This window comes from Schistosoma haematobium, chromosome 4 (assembly GCF_000699445.3).
Source record: "Schistosoma haematobium chromosome 4, whole genome shotgun sequence".
Classification (NCBI taxonomy): domain Eukaryota; kingdom Metazoa; phylum Platyhelminthes; class Trematoda; order Strigeidida; family Schistosomatidae; genus Schistosoma; species Schistosoma haematobium.
In genome coordinates, this window is record NC_067199.1 from 26,098,862 (window position 1) to 26,118,037 (window position 19,176).

Below are 19,176 nucleotides of genomic sequence, written 5' to 3' on the forward strand. Positions count from 1 at the left end.
ACGTCTATAGGTAACTTTTGGTCTTTAAGAACGCACCAAGTTTTACGAGCTACTTATAAATTAGTGAGACGGGAATAACCTACTGTAAAGCCATGCTGCCTTTCAGAAAGAATCCAGTTTTCATCGAGGACTTACTATGACGTTCCTTCAGCCATTTGGCAACCGACCTTGGGTTACAGGTAGATTAGTTCACTACTCGGTGCAAGAAACGGAACTCCAGACGCAAAAAACTGGATTGTCATTTCTGAATTCACTCGGAACGTTACCTTAAACGATCATTTCTAAGTTGAAGGAAAAAATAAGGCATACTAATGCCAAGATCATGGTTCAGTAAACGGTAAGTTGGTATTAGGTCACACTGTAAACCGCGGTGAGACAACCGATATAGGTTGAGGCGTCCCAGACTATATTTATAAGATAAGCCAGAGGTCATTTACAATTTTGACTCCTAGCCGTTGAACTCACTTCAGAATATCAAACTCATACTTGAAAAAATGACTCGCTGCTTGAATCCATTGTCCTAAATTTGGCTCCAAGAGGTCGAGTATAATACCCTAAACATTTCTTCATCCGAGCAATAAAATGACTTGGGGGTGGCCCATAAGATCATGAAGCCTTTGACGACATCAGTCTTGTAACTGCACGTAATACTGAGGTTGTTGCTTATTACGACTTTCAAATCTTTATAGTTCATAACTCCAGGTGATAAAACTCCGTATATTGATTAGCGACATGAATCGTTGCAGTCGTTTGGTTGCGTCACCACGCTTATTACAGTTGACTTTTAATGGTCGACATATCCATTCAGCCAGTGAATGCGATTTATCTTGTAGCATTATCCGATCTGATATCAAGTGTATGGGTCTCTAAATCGTTTTCATCTGCAAAGAGTAGAACAGATGACTTTATTACAATCCGTCAGTCATTTGCATAAAGTAAAAAAGAAGACTCACGATCGTGCCTCGAGAACACCACTTTCTACAGATTCTCACGTTAATTTGAGACTCAGGTTAGAGACGTTGTCAAAAACTTCACTTGGTTGTGTGAAAATCAAATCTACATAATTATTTCTATCTTTCACCGCTGCCCAATTTTTTCTTGCAGTGGGTAGATTTGTCAAACGTGAAAGGACGTTCCTTAAACCATGCTACACTCTGGGTAAAAGATCATTCCCTTCCACATGGTTTTATGTAGCTACCCGAATAATCTTTTTCAGTTATTTTGATAACTGCACTAGTTAGACTAACAGGTCGAAATCAACTAACTATATCTGTACTCCTCGTTTTAGAAGCCGGATCGTTTATTACGTCTTTCCGGTCACTTAGCTATTTTGGACTATCTCGAAGACGTATCAAGCAATTTTGCTAAAGGTTCAGCTTTCATGATCCTGGGATAAATATTGTCAGGAACAATGGGCTTATCTGGTTTGAAATGTTGAAGTAATAGTGAAATATCATTTTCCAATAACCACAGCATCCATTGACACCCTGCTATTACCAAGGTAAACTGTTGGTATTTTATCATCGTAGGTAGAAAACCTTGCTAAAATAGTTCGATAAGCTTCAGCTTGTGCAACAATGTCTCATGCCAATACTGACAGAAATTCTTGTGCCAAAAGTGGTAGCATTTCATCATTTCTCCGAGTTCTCTCTTTATATATGGGAACAGACTTTTCGAACTATTTTCACAATCCCCAACCAAATGCTTTTCATCCGAATGTCTAACCTTATATATGAAGGTTGAATTAGTTCCAAGCAAAATGCCAGGAAATAGTTTCTCGTTGCTTCTAACCTCACTTACCCTGTAGTGTGGTGGCGAATCGAAATTGACTATGAACACCACTACAAGGGAACGTGCGCCAGGATATCCATAAAATCCCCGGGAAGCCAAATATCAGAAGGCATTTAATGGACCAACTCGAGATATGTTCGCTGGCGATCTCGTGGTATCGAAAGGATATCGAGGTCGTGCCAGGACACAAGCTTGGTTACAGATCGTGATCGAATTAGCGCGATTTCCCGATCAAAGTGTGTATAATGGATGTTTTTAGCACAGTTAAACAAAGAGCAAATTAAACAGTCACCCGTACAACTGGTTGTAATAATAATTGTTTTCAATAAACCAATCGTGTTCTCGTGATAAAAGTGAGTCGCTACAACCCGTGTAGGATGAGTCGGTCAGAGGAAATAGGTTGTCGTGATTTCATAATTAAGACAGTTGTCGTTAGTTTTATCTAAGTCGGTAATATAAAAGGCTAGAATGTCTGTGTCCATCTAGATTGCAAAGAACTTAATGCTGACTCGAAGTTTTCTTGAATACATCTGAAGAACGAGTAACCTTGTATTTAGGCAAGTAAGCTCGATGAATTTCGTATTTTAAAGACTGAGGCTTTCGAAAGTAATTTTCGGATTCACATTCGTGTACTGAGGTAGAGAGCCCACGGCCTGTGTTATTACTTTTTTAGTTACATGGTGTCTATTTTTTTTTCTTGAATTAGTTAACTGAAGGGTGGATATTACTTTTTCAGGTAAGAAGTTCCAATCATTAATTACTCGGTATGAAACCTGTATGTCACGAGTATTTTGTTTTTTTCTTGAATTATGTACTCGCATCCTATGCCCTTTGAGTTTTCGTGATCTAGCAGGATGAATATTATTTCCTAGTGTTCCCACAGTCGTGTAGCAGTGGGAAGCGTTCATGAGATCAATATTCACTGTAACTCCAAGATTGTGGTGATACCGGACTACGGGCACCAACTATCTCCCTAACCTGTGCCTATTTACCCTTTTATCCACAATATGAATAAAGGCTTAATAAGCACCAACCATGCCAAATTTGTTGTGAATTATAACTAATTTTATATCTTTGTTGCACCAACAGCGTATTTAGTAGGATTTCATTTAATTTTCCTCAGTTAACGATCATAGCCTTGATTTTCTTGTGCTTACTCGTACACCTCTGTCTGTTACTCTACTGTTTCCGATAAATAAGTACAGGTTTACGCGTACAATTCTATCATAGTGAGCTATACTCATCACTCTGTGTAATCAGATTCCTTCCTATTTGTCAAGGAATGAATGTCATGTTGTAGGAGTTCATTTGGACATTACTGATTTTATCTTTGAAATTCTAACGTATTTACACTTTGAGCCTTTCTGTATGCATCAGGACAATGTGACATTATTACATACAATTCCTTTAATTTCTAACTGTTTTTGTGTATTTTCTACATTCGGTTTACTAGCCCTGTGCTTTCACATAAATCTTCCACATGTTTCCTAGTTTGGTTCTTCTCGATTGAATAATACATCGTCCGCTACTTTATGGTTAAACCAAAGCTTGGTTCGTGAAAATGAAGTACGCCGGGCAAACAATCCAGAAATCATAGGATTCATCTGCTACCATAACTAGTGATCTTAGACAGCACGCGACTAACATTCAGATCACCTGTGAATCATAATTATTTGACTGTCTACTACACATTGTGTTAAAGTTTTACACGGCATTCTTCGTGCCTATAGGTAACCCTCGTGCTGTTGACAGAAGAAACCAGACTAGTAGTTAATAGGTCTTTATTTAGACCAGTCACAGTGGGGTGTGGGAATACCTGTTCAGACAAACAGAGCCTCTCAACATTCAGTATAAGATAATAGGAAATATAATGCTTACACGAAACAAGGAAGTGAATGAATACTTCAACACTACTGTTTTGACATGCTTAGTTGTTAGAGGTCAACTCTTAACCAACCAACCTTAGCTGTTACATATTCACCATACTATATTTCTGTACACACCGAAATGTTGGAACTATTATATATTTCGGCACATAGACTTATACTTGTAAACCCAGCTTGATGAGGAGCCAGATATATGTAATTTCTGTTCTTCGGAGCTTTACTCGCTCTGTCTATTCACATTGCTGTTAACCTTAAATCCGCTTCTCTATCACGTTTCCGAGTTCTTCCAGACCAAACTTCATTTTTAATTCTGATCTGCTTTACTAGCCTAAACCTTGACCTAATGCTGGAGACTCGATCCCGTGGTTTGTTCGATTCAAAAATATTTTCCTAGCTCGCAAAACTACATACCAGGTGGGTAAGTCTGTTGGGTTATGGTCTTGCATGACATAAGTACTGCTTTAATAATAGGCCTAATCCTAAAACTGTAGATTTGTCACGATATAACTGCCTAATCTATAAGGTCTTACGAGGAAGACACACTGTGGTTTGCACCAATTCATTGCATTGAAGGATGACACAGGTATTCAGTGTTTGACAACGCTTCTACCAGTAACACCTAATATGATTTGTACCCACCGAGAGAAATCAAAAGACACAGTCGAGGAGATCGGAAGAGTATATTTGGCGATAACCAATATATCGGAATTCTCTGATCCAATCTGGCTAGCGATTGCGGTAGATGTTGAGCACGGCGTTACCACACGTGATCTGGTTTGGATGCCTGACCGAGCGCCTTCAGCTAGATGAGACCACTAAAACATATGGTCAGCATCCAATGTCGAAGACTTACAGGGCTATTTATTTTGGGGATTTATTTACCGCCACAGATCACTCCCCCCCTAGTGGGTTAGTGATGACCCTGAGACGTGGCCAGCCAGAAGTTTAAACCCAGCGAGTTTGTCGTTGGTAAACACTCTTCTGATAACTTGCTAGGATTAGCAGCGTCTGGTCGTCTTTCCTTACTATATGGGACCGAGGTACAACATAGTAAAAAAAGAAAATGTGTAATGAAAATTTCAGCTCCTCATAAATGTCATCGTTCTTTTCCAGGACGGCTGGAAAAGAAAAAAAACGTAAGTGCATGTCGAAATACACTCGTATGTGCGTAAAAACACAATGTCGGCGAAAAAAATTGGAATACAAACTAACTTACACGTAATACCGTTAGAAAAAAATTTATAATGCTTTTAGTTTTGGAATAAAAATAAAAATATATAAGCTTATTAAAATTGTTTTTTTAAAAATATATTATATATCGTAAAAAGAAAGATCGAGATGATATTAAATGTCTAGTAGTGCCTTACGTGCAATAGTCGTTTAAATGCTCTGGAAATCTAACTCTTCTTCCAGAACGCGTCGTTTTAAGTTTATTTTCAGATACATTCGGAGTATCATCGCTAGTGTTGGTTGTCGGTTGAGGAATTATGAGTGGAGTCGTGTTGTGCGATTGTAACGAAGGAAAGTCGACGTGAATAGGACTCCCTTCTAAATACGCTGCTTTGAGGCGATCGATGCTGATGCTATAGTTTGTTCCGTTCTTATCGACCATATAGTACTTAAATTCGTGTTGAAGAACTTTGAAAGGTCCTTCGTATGCTGTTTCGAATGGTCGTCGATGAGAGTCTCGACGTACGAAGAAATGTGTACTATATCGTAAGTCAGGTTGAACGAAAACATCAGTTGATTGTGGTCGAGTGGAAGCAGGTCTAACTGAACGCATTGCTTTTGTAAGCCTGTTCGTGTAGGAGGCTAGATCCATGTTCATTGAAGAGGATGAAGGATCCACGAATTCTCCTGGAAGTCGAAGTGTCGTTCCATAGACGAGTTGAGACGCAGTGTATCCAATGTCAGCTTTCACTGCATTGCGAATACCTAGTAAGACGAGTGCAAAGGCGTCAATCCACTGAGAAATGTTTGCAGCTGATAATCAAGCTTTTATTTGCCAGTGAAAGCGTTCTACTAACCCGTTTGCTTGTGGGTGGTAGGCGGTCGTTCGGAAGCGAGTACTTCCTAATAGTGTGGTCAGACGACGGAAAAGATCAGATTCAAACTGACGTCCGCGATCTGTAGTGATGGTTGAAGGGCAGCCGAAGTTTGCTACCCATCGTTCGACGAAGGTGCGGGCCACTGTTTCAGCAGTGATGTCCTTGATAGGTACTGCTTCTGGCCATCGAGTGAAACGGTCTACGCAGGTTAAGAGGTAAGAGTATCCATTTGAATCTGGTAACGGTCCTACCAAATCCAGATGAACATGGTCGAAACGAGCATCGAGAGTTTTAAATGAGCCTAAGGGACATTTATTGTGTCTGATAACCTTAGATTTTTGGCAGCTTACACAGGAGCGTGCCCACTCCCTCACGTCTTTATTCATGCCACGCCAGCAATACCGTTCTGCTATAAGCTTGATGGTTGCACGAACACCTGGATGAGAAAGTTTGTGCAATGTATTGAAGACATTGCGTCCATAATGATTCCGCACGATTAGACGATCCCTACCTACAGATGTGTCGCATAATTAGGTTTCCTTACCTGAATCGTATGATTATTGTGCAGTTTAAGGGTTGTTGAAAAGAACTCATGCTGAAGATCAGTGTCTTCTTTTTGAAGCTCGGCGAGTTTCAGAAGGTCGATTCCTTGGAAACTGTTCAAGGAAGTTATGCAAGATAAGGCGTCTGCAACTACATTGTTCGCTCCAGAGATGTGTTGAATGTCTGAAGTAAACTGCGAAATGTAGTCCAGTTGTCGAGACTCACGAGGAGAGTACTTGTCTGAAGGCGAGCTTAACGAGAAAGTGAGCGGTTTATGGTCCGTGAAAAGAGTGAATTCACGGCCTTCGATATAGTGTTGAAAATGTCGTACAGCACAATACATAGCTAGGAGTTCCCTACCGAATGTGCTGTACCTCGATTCGGTGTCTAGCAACCGTCTAGAGAAAAATGCCAAGGGTTGCCAGGAGTTGCTGACCCATTGTTGTAAGACTCCTCCGATTGCCGAGTCGGATGCGTCTACTGCGACACTAATGGGTGCTTCAGTGTCCTGATGGGCAAGCATTGTTGCTTGAGCGATAAATTCCTTAACTGCGGAGAATGCTTTTCTCGCGATATTGTCCAGATTGATGGATTCCGCATTTCCACGAAGTTGGTCGGTTAGCGGTTTCATGAGTAATGCGCATTTCGGTGTGAAACATCTATAGAAACTTACCAGGCCGTTAAACGTGCGTAATTGCTTGACGGTGGTCGGTTCTGGGTAATCCAGAATGGCCGCCACTTTGGTTTTAAGGGGTCGGATACCTTGAGCATCGATAGTGTGTCCCAGAAAGTCTAATGAGTCGGTTCCAATTTGGCATTTCTGAACGTTTACAGTAATGCCATGTTTTTGTAATCGTTCGAAAACAAGATCCAGATGCTTCAGATGTGATTCTCTATCCGGACTTGCGATTAGACAGTCATCAACATACGCATGTACGAAGTTGAGACCTCGAAAAACATCGTCTATGAATCTTTGGAATGTTTGAGCAGCATTTCGTAGACCGAAAGGCATTCGCAAAAATTCATAGAGTCCGAAGGGAGTTATGATAGCTGTTTTCGGTATGTCGTCAATAGCCATAGGGATTTGGTTATACGCTTTAACCAAGTCGATTTTCGAAAAGACAGTTGTACCTTTCAAGGTAGCTGTCAAATCGCGAATGTGAGGCAACGAGTAACGATCGGGAATGGTTTTCGCGTTCAATCGCCGATAGTCACCAGTTGGACGCCAATCGTTGCTATCCTTTTTAGGGACCATGTGCAACGGAGATGCATAAGGGCTATTTGACGGTCGTATGATTCCTAAATCTATCATGTGATCGAATTCGTTTTTCGCTAACCTGAGCTTTTCAGGAGCTAGTCGTCGTGCTTCAGAGAATACAGGTGGTCCTGTAGTCGAGATGTGATGTGTAACGTTGCTGGTTACACACGGTAGTTTCGGTTGAGTTTGTTGTATCCCAGGGTACTTATCGAGTAGTGGCTGATAAAGTGGGTCTATCATATGCTTAACTGTGACTGGGGATAATTTGCAACCAGAAAAGGAAGTTACGCAAACGGACAAATTAGTGTTTCCGTCTACTAGCCTCCGTTTGCGAGTGTCGATGATCAGATTGTGGTGTTGTAGAAGGTCCATACCAATGATTGGCATAGAAACATCTACAACAACGAAGATCCAGTGAATGGGTTTGCGTAAACCCACGTTAAGGTAAACGTACCTTTGCCATACGTAGCGATCGGTTTTCCGTTTGCCGCCTGTAAGTTAAAAGCCGATTCCTGAAGCCGGTCGTTAGGATTTGCTGGGAGAACGCTAACTTCTGCGCCAGTGTCGACGAGGTAGCGAACTCTCGTTGTCACATCTATGACGTATAACAGACGGCTATGTTCGCCGGCTACGGTTGCCGTTAACGCGTGCCGGCTTGGGAGTTTCCCGAGTTGTTTTTCGAATCAGTCGGTTTCGTGTTGGGAAAATTGCAGGGTTTTCTGCAATTTCTGGAAAACTTTCCATACTGGTTATGATACCAGCACCAGTTGGGGTTATCTGTCTCTCGTGGTCTAGAGAGAGATCGCTTACGTAAAATGCTTCTACGTGGGGTGTGCGATCACTTACGGTCGTTACGAAAATTAAGATAACGCTTAAGTGTATGACATAAGTCGGTTATATCATTCTGAGTCGTTTGAGGCTTTTCTTTGATTGAAAAAACCTCGGTAGTAGAAGATTTCGTAATTTCTAGGATACGATGGGCAGATGCAGCCAGTTCGTCAAAGGCGTTGTTCTGAAACGAGACCAGAACCGCTTGCACCTGTTGGGGAAGTTTAGACAAGAAAAGTTGTTTGAATAGACCTTCGTCGGAAGTTCTTGGGCCTATAACCTCTCTCATTCTTTGCAACATGTCCGTCGCAGAACCGTGCTGCAGGTCTATGTTATTAAAGAGTTGGTCTAACGTTTGTCGATCGGTTAGGTCTCCTCGTTTAAGAATGGAACGCTTTAAGGTTTTGTACGGTTCAGAAACATCACTAGTAAACATACTAGGTGTTACGTACCTGTTGAATTCGCGCGGTAGTGCCTTGACTACTGCGAGGAATTGTGCACGTGTGTCGTTCACGCCGTGCTCGTGGAAGTCGGCTTCTGCGTAACAGAACCAGGCTTCGATATTGTCGGGCCAGAAGGTCATGGGTTGGAACGAGGGTGGGAACATGGTCTTAATCTTAAATGCCTTAGGAGTCTGTTCGGCCATAGGGGGAATATCAAGTACGAGAATACGAGGAAAAAATATATAGATATCATAAAACACGGGGACAAAAATATCACAATGTATAAAAAATAAAAAAATAGGGCAATAATATATAAAAATCCCAAAAAGGAACAGACTCACAGTTGCAATTAGGTGTACCAGATCACGTTAGGCTCACCAATGGAGATGCGTAGCAAAACCAGGCTTCGATGTTGTCGGGCCAGAAAGGCATCAGTTGAAACGAAGGCGGGGACAAAGTCTTAAGCTTGAGTACTTTGTGTGTCTGTTCAGTCATGATGAAATATGAAGTACGATAACGAACGAGGGGAAAATATATATAAATCCAAGAAAAAGCACGAAAAAATCACAATGTTTAAAAAATAAAAAATAAGTCAGTTATATATAAAAATCTCAAAAAGGAACATACTCACAGTTGCAATTAGGTGTACCAGATCACCTCGGTCTCACCAATGAAGGATGACACAGGTATTCAGTGTTTGACAACGCTTCTACCAGTAACACCTAATATGATTTGTACCCACCGAGAGAAATCAAAAGACACAGCCGAGGAGATCGGAAGAGTATATTTGGCGATAACCAATATATCGGAATTCTCTGATCTAATCTGGCTAGCGATTGCGGTAGATGTTGAGCACGGCGTTACCACACGTGATCTGGTTTGGATGCCTGACCGAGCGCCTTCAGCTAGATGAGACCACTAAAACATATGGTCAGCATCCAATGTCGAAGACTTACAGGGCTATTTATTTTGGGGATTTATTTACCGCTACAGCATCATAACAATAACTAATACATGATGGAGAACAAACTTAGGCTACAGATGGAACAATGTATTCAATATGAATAAGATATAAATTAGCATTCAACAGGGACCACGCCTGCAAGGCCGAGCCATGCCATCAAACCAACTCGAATAAATTCTATTCCTTCTTCCCGCCTTCATCGTTGGGTCTCTCTCCGCGTTAAATAGTGAATATCGATTTTCCCAGTTGTCTCGTGTTCAACTTTTAGGATAGTGTGGTTATGACCCAATGCCACTACAAGTCTACCTGTGTGAGCCATTTATCGTCGGATAAAATCGTCGATCAAGTCTTGTAACTTAGTGTAACAAAGTAGCATTAGATTCAAAAATTTATTGAGGAACTTTCATTAAGAATCGAATATCAAACAAAGGCTTAAACCAAGTTCCCGTTTAAAAGTTGTATTGGTAATGTTAAGCTGCAGTTTTTGTTGTTTTTTTCCAAACGAAAGAGTAAAAGAAGTCAAAAAATACTGGGAGTGGTTGCGAGACTAAAATGGACGTCCAGCATCCTTTTTATAATCTGCTGTTCGTTGGGTCTCCCGTAAACAGTTCCATAGGGCCATAGTTCCAAGGACGAAACAGTTTTTAGGGTCTGTGAAGGCTCACTACTGTTGCATTCTAAATGAAAAAATATTGAATTTAGTCAGAAATGTGGAATATATAAATAACCAAATCACATGTTTTTTAGCAAAGAATTTATGCAGTTGTGATTTACCTTGAGTTCATGAATATTAGATAAGGTCAGCTACTATTACTTGTGCAAAGCATAACATGGGCTTAGTACCGTATTGCAATGCTGTTATTATTTTGCTCCCATTTAAGTATTCCCATGCATCTGCGTCTGGTTTAACAGGAAAACATACAAGCAGAGTAAGTGTCTGATAAACTAAAAGTCCCAGTTGTCAAAAAAGATTCTTAACATTTGTCCACAGCCAGCTGCATTTAATCGAGACACAGAACACTCATCTTCTAAGACTGTATACTTCTGTTTTGCGGGCAAATAAAAGCTCAGACACTTAGCTACCTTGCTACCGATGTTATTGCTGGGGAAATTGTTTAATGACAGTGATCATGAAATATGGTCAGTGATAGATGTACAGTTTAGAAATAAACACCAAACATACTTATCGCTATCTTATAATGTATGACAGCAACAGCATCAAAGGCATGTTTTTTCCTATTTTTAATCAGACTGATCTGAATCCGTATACACATTAGAAACAGGCAACTCTACTTACTAAACTGATCTGTTTCGTTACAGGCTTCAAGCACTATACTTAAGTATATCCTAATTCTTTCAAATAAACTGAATTATACGACAACCAAAAACACTAAACTAAGCAAGTGTCATAGTTATTGTTTCATTTGCAAAGACATATTGCTCAAAGTAGTTAAATGGACATAATTAAGCCGATAAAACCAAAACACGAAATATAGGCCAGTTGAACTTACCTAAGAAAAAAAGAAGGATACATATATACTGTTTTCATATTGAAGACGACAGGCAGTTGTTCATAGAAACATAGTTTACAGTACAACAAACCTTTCTTCAGTAAAATCATGCACTGACAGTCTATCTGGAAACAATCAACTATGTGAATAAACTCACTATGACTTGCGTGCAATGGACGTACAGTGCAACGCAGTCGGGAGTGGCGAATAAAAATTAAAAACAGAGCAAAATTAACTACATAATCTAGTTATTTAATTTAAAATACATTATGAAATGACAAAATCTGTGGTTACTTGAACGCACAAATGACAGTGTGAGATACAATAAGCTTACATGGTTGCGTTGCGGATAAGATCACCCCATCTGATCACATTTTACCGGGACATTTTTATTGATTCTCAGCTATCAAACTTGTTTATTAACTATTCCCCTTGTCGTTTAACACTTTATTACGTATTAAAAAAACCCGTGACTGTATTGCGCAGACTATGCCGTTTGAGGTGTTCTGTGGTTTCGGTGTGATCCATTTATTTATAAAATTAAAACAGTCTAACCGGAACACAGAGCTGGTGTTTTGACGTTATTTAATACGAATCACTAGAAATCGCTTGGTACGCTTAGCAGAAGAACGTCGTTTGGTCAAATCGAATAAACGTTGGTCATTAATTGTGTGTTCAAAACGAATATTGGCGTTTGGTCGTTGTAATAACGTCTAAATAAACAACACAAAGCCACCTACAGTGCTCTGGTCTATAAAAATGATATGGACATTAAACTGCCAAACAGGTATGCTAGGTATACGCGTAGTAACATTGCATCCTAACCACACAATACTCAAAGCTAAACAGGGGACAACTCGGAAAATTTATATTCAAAATTTAACGCTGAGGGAAACACAACGATTGAGAAGGTGAGAAGAATTAATTTAATTAGTCAATTAGTATTTTTGAGTCACCTTATTACATAAATAAAGCTAATGATATTAATTGTAGGGTGGATAATTACAAGCTTCCCTGTGAAATATCATCAGTGGTTCGAAAATTCAAGTGCTATTGTAAACACAAACATAGACAGCTTACATCAATAACACAGGAGTGCACGATTTAAACATCATCCGGGAGAAACAAAAAACTTGATTGAAATTTGCATATAAATTGTAAAAGACAGTTCTTGGATATGGGAAAATACTAATCTACACATTGATCATACGAACTTGGAAGAACAAAAGATCAGTTAGTAGGAGTGGCTAAGAGGAGATAAAGTATAAGTTCCTTCAACACCATTATACTGAAAGTATCAAACCGAGCCTATTAGTAGATGTCAGTTGATGGGCAAATACAAAGCGTACATATTTTTGTCCTAAGGAGAGTTTACACATACGTTTGTGGTATCATTTAAAACCTAACCCTTGCATGACACCAAATTGTGTGCTATGGAGTAAAACCTTATTGTTATCTATTAGACTACAGGCAATTATTAATAAAGAGATCTCTACAGATACCTTGAACAAGATCCAAGAAACAAAAAACAACAATCAATAACGGTCAATTAAAAACAAAGAAATTGAAGGCATAGGATTAATACATGAACATAGACAAACGAGTGAAGACTTGCTACAGATCTGACAAGCGAAAATATTTAGAGCACCAGATAGTTGCGGCAGAAAAAGCTGCAAGAGAAGAAAATGTGAGAAAACTATGTGATGTAGCGGAGCTAGCAAAAAGATATGGAAAACCAGAGACACCACTATGGACAATGATGGCAAGCCAATCAATGAAATTCAAGAACAGCGGAACAGGTGGGTAGAACACTTTGAAATGCTCTTGAATAGACCATCGTCAAAATCCCACCGGACATCAAAGTAACCCACACGGACATTTGTATAGATGTCAACGCACCAACAACAGGGGAAATCAGCAAACTAGTCAAACAAATCAAGAATGACGGAATAACAGAACCAGATATAGAGGTAACTGAAAAGATGCTTTACGTTCTATTGGGAAAGATTTAGGAGGAAGTATAAATACCAACAAACCAGAAAGAAGGGTACCTGAACAGAATACCAAAGAAGGGAAATTTGATCGAGTGCGAGAATTACGGATGCATCACAATATTATCAGTACAAGAGAGTTTCCAACAGTGTTGCGAGACCAAACGAAAAATTCAATGGACACCCAACCTTAAGATCAACAAAACGAGTTTCGTATGGATCGACCATGTGCCGACCGAGTTGCGACACTTCGGATCATCGCCAAGCAACCGATTGAATGAAGCTCGTCACTATACATCAGCCTCTTCAACTACGAGAAAACATTCGACAGTGTAGATAGGAAGGTTTCGTGGAACCTCCCTTAACATTATGGAGTACCTGACGAGACTATCACCATCATGTGGAAATCTTACGAATGACTGAAATGCGAAGTTGTGTCTAGAGGACAGCTCGTAAACGCATTCCAAAGTCAGAATTTTTAATAAGAACGTTGAAAGCTTTATTGTGGGGAGATGAAACATGGAAAACTATTACAACCAACATGAAAAAAGTAACAGGTTTTTATAAATAGCTATTCAGAAGAAACTCCCCATATCCATTAGCCAGACATCATGAGGAAGAACCCATTGTGTCAGCGAATAGACTGGCTTTCATATGAGCAGGAAATTAGGGAGACACTCGAGACGATCGGTGGCACTGCATGAAAATCAAACTGCATAGGGTCAAGCCCTATCTTGGAGTTAAGAGAAGCGGGAAAGAGGCAAAGAAGACTGCCGCGCTGAGAATTGGGGTCAGATGTCAGAGAAGTGAGTATCATTTGGGAAAGACTGGAAGGGAGAGATCATGACAGTTGGTTGGAGTTATCTGGTCGGCATAGGCTGCCGATCGAAGATAACAGGCATAAATAATAACCAATAACGTAGTAGCTTCGTAGGTTTGGAACTTTGTTCTCGTTCACATCAGAATTTTTAACACTACCTAATTAGGTCATAGAACCTGGCTACGACTACAAGCCCCTGGAAACAGTCATAATCGTTAGCTCATAAACATGTACTTAACAAATAACCTAGAATTAGAAGTAGTTAAAAGTTACTAAAAGCCTCCCAGCCGTTCGTATCATGTAGGGTGAAATTTTAGTTTTTCAGGGAATGCTGTGAAATTTGGTAATAATCTCGAATAACCTTTTGCATCTTCTGAATTCATCTCAAGTGTGAAACATCTATTTTGACACGAATTCTTAGAGTAGTGAAATTGTTGTAGTAAATACTTTGCCAGAGGAGAGCCTAGGAGTACATACTTCATTCACATAATATTATCAGTAAGAAGGAATACTATCTATCGCGTAATTTACTACATCGGTTCAAGAAGCTTCGATACTCTGGACGTGGCTTCACATTCACCAGAGAAGCCAAGGGGTCAGGAACACGCATCTAAAAATAGGCTTTTAATTAGTTAAACAAGACTGATACAAAGTAACTGTCTAATGATACACAATATACAAAAGTATGGTTAAGAAAAGCATTATACTTTGGGTTCGTGCTTAATTCAAAGCCAAAAGCACGAGTTTGAGGTAAAATCAATTGTTATCGATAAAAAACAAGGCAGACGGAACTCTAAAAATCAACCTTTTGAAGTAGAGCTGAGTAAAAATAACATTGACGTATTTGCAAGTATACCGCACACTTTGATATTACTGCCAATCTATCCGACGCTCAATATCCAATTTTAAATTTCACAACTCAAACTTTGCTTGCGTAAAATAGCAAACTATTTCTTTTATACGAGCTACGTTTGAGTTGTGGGAAAGAAAAGGTTGTTACAGAGGGAACACGATTCTTGTCATATTCCTTCTGAATCACATAGACGAAATTACTAGTTCTATTCTATTGTTCTATAACCAGGATGAACCATAAATTCAACATTCTTACAATTTGCAAAAGATGATAAAGAGTGATCCGATGATTCTATTTTTTGATTTTTTCCATCAGCGCAATTCCAATAAATTTTTGAGTATATATTTAAACTATAAGATGAAAATTTTTTTTTGCTTTCATCGCTTGATCAGATACTTCTCGATGGAAATTTATTTCAGATTCAGCAATACAACAGTATGTCTCTGGAATATATTCAATGGAAACACAAATCCATTTAATGGAAAGCCAAGAGATAACTCTAGCTACGACCACGTCATTCCTTCATTCATGTGAATGTCAGAGAATACCAAATTTCTTCGAAATTCATGCTTATCAAGGAAACAACCATGATCATTCAGTAAGCTCTGTACAAGCTTCATCCTGTATTAAGGGTTTTCCTGCAGTCAGGGTAAGATGTACATGAAGACCGATATAAAACTGACTGCTTACCCTAACCCTTCTACTTTCTTCTGGCTATCGACTGAATTATAAAGACATCCCTATCTCAATTGGTGCTCAGAATTTAGTGACGATATATGGCTTATTGTTTTGTGCTGCAGCCTCATTGAGCTGAAATCTTCTGAAATCATTTCACAGGCCATTTGTAACTGAGGTAGTCCTTCTTTCATGAGAAATATTCCCAAAACTTTAGACAACTAAGCAGATCTCTAAAGCGTTTTCGTCATTGTTATTTTATGGGAAGTTTCTGGTAGATCACTAAAATGTTGCGTCTTCGGAGCACGTCGGACTCATCAGCGTAGATCACCAACACGGATGATGTTTCAAATAACTGGTGGCCTACGCAGGTTAGACGGGAATGGTCTGATCAACCAACTAACGTCGAAGACAAACATCATGGCTACTCTCTCATCGTATCCAGATACAATGGCTTATTTGATGACTGCACAACATAAATGTCGTTATTACTGAAATACATTTGCAAGGGTGGGTACAAGAAACACAGTGCGACTACCAACACATGGGCCAGTCTGTGGTGAGCAATTCTTTGATGCACATTGGCTGTTCCTTCAGTAGATGAGAATCGACAAGCCATTCGTTATTCAGTGACCCGACTGCCGGATGGTTTAGCTGGGGCCCAGTGGCATCTCACTGGCCCTAGATCCATATATCTGAGCGTGTTTACCAAGGAAAATATTTTCACCAACTTTTTGTATTTTGACTATAAAACTGACTCATCGGAGAGAAGAAAGGATAGAGTTTATTATTTGAAAATAGTTGACGCGGCGTTCTGCTTCCCTGTCCTCAATATGCAATTTAGCAGAATGCTCAGAGCTGAGAGCAGTGGCATATTCACCTCATACTTTTAAAACAATCCTTGTATCTCGCATCACAGCAGAAAACGACATGGGCGTCATCCTATGTAGCAATCTAAACACCTATTATAAATATTACCGAGTAGTCAATCTAGCATCCTGCCTTGAGGCTTCTTTTCAGAAATTTAGGCATTCTCATTACTGAGTTATTTCAAACCGTTTTAGTGTTTGATTAAGACCTTGTTTTGAAAAGCATTCAGATCACGTCCCATACACTTAAGAAATGTATTGATTTCTTAACACGAGTTTGAAATGGATCGATTGAAAAAGTACTTGGACGAAAAATAAACCCTACTCAGGTCTTCAGGAAGCTTTACATTCGCAACATGTTCAGTAGAAAGTGATTAAAGGGGAATACTATCATAATATATCATAACACCAATAACCCTCCTAACCACGACAGATCGCTTCTACGGCTCAGTGATAAAGCGAGCCGAAAAGAACATTCTTTATCATTGAATTATAAATAAGCCCACACAAAAATTTGTTCTCTTCACTTAGGTTGTGGAATCGTCTACCAGAATCGATGGTGTTATTACTTTCCGTTAAATCCTTCAGAAGCATTAATTCCTACTTCAGATGTCCAGATGTTCACTCTGCTACACTTGAATAATTTGTAATTATCCCGCTCCACGAGTCTCGGATTCACTCATATCATGATTCTAGGGGACTTCAATCTCCTTAGAGTCAGTTTCGCGAAACACATATAAATTCGAGGTCAACACTTAACTGAAGCTCGGTTCTTCAATCTCATTGAGGATCTAGTATTATGCGAAAATGTGAAGTCGGCAACTCGTTTGGGAAACAGTCAGACACCGTAGCGCCTAGAGTGGGTATTTACAAACGGAGAGTTCCTATTTGACAACCTCTCAATCCTGGTTCCCCTGAAGAAAAGCCATCGCGCCGCTGTACCCTTCAGTTTTGTCAGCAAAAGTGAGCTAATATATCTCACCAACAACAGGCGCTGGAACTTCAAACGGCTAAATGCATCAGCTCTTCAGGACTATCTACAACAAGTGGGTTGGAATGTTCACTCTTAGCTTGATGTGGATGCTCATTGGGATTTCTCGCTGCACACTCTCTTATGTGCTACGAAGCAGTCAATTCCTCAAGCGGTACCCAAAAGCTACACGAATCGCACTCTTCGTTCGCTAAGCCGCAAAATGCACTGTTGGGTAGAATACAAACGAACTGATAAAAACGGCGCGTACAGGCAAGACAAACATATGCACAAAGGAGATAAGAGAAGAAAGGCTTCAGTGCCAGATAAATTTGTCTCCAATCCGAAAAGCTCATTCCGTTATGCAGCCTCTCTTCGACAAGCAAAAACTGGAGTTTCCTTGATTTACGATGGTTCACACGACTATTTATTATCCTTAAACTTCTTCTCACCCCAACAACATGGTTTCAGGAAGTGTCACTCTTGCGTAACCAACCTGCTGACTGAGGTGGACAGATGGGCAAGCGTCCTTGATCGCAAAGGAAGGGTTGACATCATTTATCTTGCTTTCTCAAAAGCTTCTGATAGGGTCAACCATATACGTCTTATCAATAAGCTCAAACGATTGGGTATCAGACCACCTCTAATCGATTGGCTCACTTCGTGTCAGTGTTAACTTCACTTTCTCTCAGGCTATGGAATGTCCTACTGGGGTCCCCCAGGGCTCAGTACTGGGACGTCTTTCCTTCTCGATTTATATAAACGATCTTCCACAACAGGCATTGTCTGATTTACTACTTTTTGCTGACGCTGACGTGAAACTGTGAAGAGATATACGCAACCAAGAGGGTATACTGGCACTTCAGAAGGATCTGACTCGACTTCAAAGTTTGGCAGACGATAACGGACTTACCTTTAACACTTCAAAGTGTAAATTAGTCCATCTGCGACATGTTGCAGACTACAGTTACAAACTCCTCTCTAGTAGTATCCCTAGTCGAAAAAGATTTAGGAGTGCTGGTACTCTACGATTTGAAGTCTTACGCTAACTGTGAAAAAAATGCCTTTCAAGCGAATCTTGCACTGGCAACATTGAAGCCCATTTTTGGACAGTTTGACAGGAGAACTTTCCACACAATCTTCAACAGTTTCATTCGTCCCCATTTGGAGTACGGAAAAATAGTATTTCCTCCCGCACTCCAAAAGGACAAGGGCACTCTGGAGCGTATCCAACGACGAGCCACGAAATCAGTTCGCGGACTCAAATTCAAACCTTATGAAGAGCGCCTCCAATCACTTAACCCTTACTCTTTGAAGTATATGCGTCTTAGAGGTGACCTTCTAATGGATTACAGTATCCGTAATACTTCTGGACATCTCCTTAAACACCCACTTAAGCTTAGTCCCAAAACATACCTAAATAATAACACCCAGAAATTGAAGACACAGCATAGGAGAAAGGAATGTGGACACAAATTCTACTCCTTAAGAGTTGTCAAATGATGGAATTCGCTGGAGACTGAACCAGTTCAAGCGACTTCCCAGGAGTCCATTAAAAGGAAACGTGACCTATTTTTAAGGACTAAGGATGACATCTTATTATGATTCACCAATTTCTTTTTTCTTTCTTTATTATCGTTAATACACTTAATTTCCTGCCTGGAGGTATTGGCAATCCACTGCTACAAGACACGGAAGCCCGTTAAGCGAAAGGTTCTTCTATTTC

The 19,176-nt window shown here is 39.9% G+C and overlaps 1 protein-coding gene across 1 annotated transcript in view; it reads left to right on the forward strand.

The window, feature by feature from the left end:
- The first annotated feature begins 12,332 nt into the window (after window positions 1-12,332).
- The window catches only part of MS3_00007755 (uncharacterized protein), a 58,585-nt gene continuing 51,741 nt past the window's right edge, over window positions 12,333-19,176 (forward strand). The window contains exon 1 of the mRNA XM_051216081.1: window positions 12,333-14,953. The gene's annotated coding sequence lies outside the window, so the exon portion shown is untranslated. The remainder of the gene's footprint in view (window positions 14,954-19,176) is intronic.